Raw genomic sequence first — 4035 nt, 5'->3', positions numbered from 1 at the left:
AGTATTGGCGTGGTTTGGCCTTTAAACCTCAGAATTATCTAGGAATTTCCTGAAATACTAAAATGTGCTCTGATTGTGGCCATCTTGTTGTGTTCCAGAAAGGCACGTCATGGTGAAATCTGCCAAATCAAAATACATTTTGGCAGAGATATATTTACTGGGAGACAGAAGTCTTATACTGTATGGAACATTTTTTTTAGAGTTTTACCCAGCAACCCCAAGTGCATGTGACATCTCTGTAAGAATTATCTAGGTGTCATGTATGTAGTAGGCCCTAGCAGGTGCTTTCCAGATATTAAAAGGCGAAGCTCATGGCCTTTATGTGTAGGTGGTATGTGGGGCAGCTAGTTGTACCTCTTGACCGATGTTGTAGGTGGGGCTGAGAATTACACTAGGAAAGCAGGGCTTCTGTAGCTCCAAGGCTGCTTGGGGTGAAGGGAAGGAGAAGAAGGATGTTCCTGGCAGAGAGAATAGCATAGGATATGAAGAAAACTAAAGATGGTCCAAGGGGCAGGGACAGATTGGAGGTTGAGACCAAATGGAAATGGGGTAAACCAATGTCCGATGCCATAGGATCTTCTAGGGGAGGCAGGGGATTTGGGTCTTTAAAGTAGACAACAGCCTGATTAACTCTGTTTATTGGCACACGAGTCATTATACTTATTTTCTAGGAGAATAGCATTATAAAGCATAGGATGTCTAACAAGTGTCTGAAGACAAAGGTATTGTCTTTAAATACTGCGGACCAATACACATCCCACAATGCATTGCATTAGTATGGGCACACATTGACTTCTGGGTAGGACACTACTAGTCATCACATTCTTTTTATTTTATTTACTTTTCTGAGGTTCCAGTGTGAGAGATTTCTAACCATTTGCCTTTATCATTTGTCTTCTTTGAGAAGTTTCATTTATAAAATAAAACAACAAAAAAACAAAACAGCAACAACAAAAAACTATTGACTTTTTCTTCCAGGTTTTTTGGTAAAGGGCTACTGAAGTTATTCTTGTATTTTCTTGCTAATTTTAGTTGCTATAGCATATATATTTATATGGGTTTTACTATAAAAGGCTGAAGGAACTGTTGTAACAGAATAAAGATGACGTGCACACAAAGCCTAACACCATGAATATTTAAAGTGATTAAAAACTTGAATGTCCTATTTGCGTAGCTGAACATTTGGCCAAACTCTGGTCTGTATCGGGGCATCCACAGTCAGTCAGTACTTCAAATTAAAGTGAAAGTCCTGGAAACTCTCAGATAATTTCAGTAGGAATGTAAGGTGAAGTCTGTATTTAATATGTGTGTGTGAGAGAGAGAAAGACAAAATATTGCCTCCAAAGTAAAACCATCTCTGCTTCATCTGCGGCACTAAGTACCAATATGTAGTGATAGCTCCAGCCTTGTATTGTTCTCACAGGGAGTCAGTTCATAGCAGTAGGTGTTCGGAGGCATTGGGCATTCCCGAGCATCCGTCCTGCTCTTTTAGGAAGCCAACCATGAGCCGGCGAGTCCCCGTAGATACGGTTTCTGAAGGGCATGGAGTTCACACAGCTTGTTAATACTGAGGCATCTACACTGGCCCGCCCTCGGAGACTTCACCTGCAGTCACTAAGTAGAGCAATCCCTGTGCACATGTGCTGTATTTGTGGCACCCCTTGGCTCTAACCCGTCAAGGTCACTTTCCCGGCTGCCCACACAGCTCGAAGTCTTTTTCTTGCTCAGGTACTTATTACCTAACTAATAGATGCACAAAGGTGCTATTGATTTTGCACAGCGAGGTACTTTTTGAAAGGTAGTCCAGCTAAAGGTGTTCAGGGGTGGCTGAAGCATCTATGGAGAGATGTTTGCCTATGTGCTTGGCGTCTTTACCAACAAACATGTCAACAAGATCCTGATGTAGTGTCAAAGTTTGGTTCTCCAGAGAGTCTTTTTATTTGAAGATGCATCTCTATGTGACTATCTGTTGTCCATCTAACCTTGTTTTGTGTGTCTCTCTGACCATAGGCACATTCTTTTCCATTTGTGTTTCAGCTAATTTGAGGTGGGTTTTGTTTTGTCTCTAAACCAACTATCCCATGCTGAGGTAGCAGCAGGAGAAAGGTCCTGAGGTGTCATCTGGCCTAGATGTGGAGGGTTGGGGACATTTCTTTTGCTTTGAGTCAGAAAGTGTTTCAGAAGGGGGATCCTAGGATAAGGGCATGCGTTCTGTTGCAGATTCTTTTAGGCAGCGTAGGATGCTTTCACAAAAGCTGTCTGCCTTCCGAGGCACTCGATTCTAGATTGCCTAAGATGCAGAGAGGAGCTGCTGTTGCCATGCATTACAGAAACAAACATCAGTGATATCGCTGGCTGCATCCTAGCTACAGCCGTGCCGCTTGAAGTCCATGGATACCCTTGGCTCCCTTGCTATGTGTTTGCTTTTAGCATGGGGAGATCTAGGTCTTTTGTTTAACAAATAAGATATTATAACCCTGATAATGGCTCCTACCTTGAATAAAGAGATGAGAGGGACCGTCGATAAAATAACAAAAGGCAAATTATTTTGTCGACTCTACAGTTCTAGTTACTCGGCAATAAAAAGTCATCTGCGCTCTCATTCGGACACCAAATAGAGAGGAAATATGAGTTAGTCATTGCCATAGCTTCACTCCGTTTGGAACCCTAAGTGTTGACTTCTGGCAGGCTCTCATGAGGAAGGACGTACAGTATGATCCTGGAAATTAGTGTTTCAAGTGTCCCGTGCGAGAAAACGGAAAAGGGAGGAATTATGTAGTCCTCTGCCTGTGAGAGGTCCACAGACCTCCGGCAGATGCTTGAAACTGCAGATTATCTAAGCTACAGGGTCTGCGGCATTAGACACACTGTATTCTGGTTTCTTTTTCTCAGCCCCCCTTCCCCCCTATCCTTTTTCCTCCTCCTCTTTCTCTTCCCTCCCCTCCCTGATCCCCTTCCTGCTCGCTTGTAAGATAGAGTCAAGTTATTTTGTCTAGGCTTTCATCTGCCTCATGAGCCTGCTACCCTTAGCCTCCTGGTGCTGAGACCACAGGCACACTCTGTTACTCATGGCCCGGCACTTTAATATATGCGTACAGGTATGAAAAAGTTTACTTTGTAAATTGGCACACTGAAAGACTGATGATAGTAGCAGTTAAATATACCAACTATGGCAGTATACTTTAATGAAAGTAAAGTGAATTTTGAAGTAAAGACATTTCTGTATTCTCCTTTCAGACCATTGGCTAACTGTTAACTGAAGCTCAGAAAGGAAGTTGTGAATACAGGTGTGTGCTGTGAAGACATTTCTGGTACAAATTTATACTAGTGGCTTGCCTGTAACTATTCTGGAGGAAGAGAGACATGAAATTTCTGTAAATTGGTACCATTTGTGGCCAAGAGGAGTCTGGTCTATGTAGTCTATTATTAAGAGTCATTTTATCTTAGACTAATGCTTGTTCTTAGGGATAATTTCTGCTAAGAATTGTTATAAGATAATCGCTCACCTAAAAATAGACTCTGGTTACTGAGCTGTAATAAGAATCGAGCTGCACGCTGCCTTCCAGTGACCACACAACATAGTCTTTGAAGACGTGCTACACACAGTCTCCTGAGTATACAGAGAAAAACAAAGTTCACCCCCCCCATTTTCCAGAAGGTCTCAAGGCACCGTCATGAAAGGAAAGCTGGTTTCTCTTTCTCAGGAAATTTAGTGGGAAAACCATTCCATTTCAACACAAGCATGGTGTCCTTGAAGCGCATCGGGAGAGATGCCATGTGAATAGCATGGTATTCAACCGCGTGTGGGAAAGCAAAGGCAAACCAAAACTAAAGAAGGAAGCGAGGCCAGAGGCCCTGCAGCATCCTTAGGAGAGTGCTGAGTGGACCAAATCCACACTCGTATCTAAGCTTGGGAGGAGGTTTCCAATATTTGGATTGGTACCAGATGCTATCTCAAGTCTTTGGCTGACAGAACTGAGCCCCGCTAGTTACTTCAGCCATATGGAGTGCTTCCTTGTTTCTCGTGAGAATTGG

Source organism: Mesocricetus auratus, unplaced genomic scaffold (genome assembly GCF_017639785.1).
Source record: "Mesocricetus auratus isolate SY011 unplaced genomic scaffold, BCM_Maur_2.0 contig_5840_pilon_obj, whole genome shotgun sequence".
NCBI lineage: Eukaryota > Metazoa > Chordata > Mammalia > Rodentia > Cricetidae > Mesocricetus > Mesocricetus auratus.
This window is presented reverse-complemented; position numbering follows the sequence as displayed.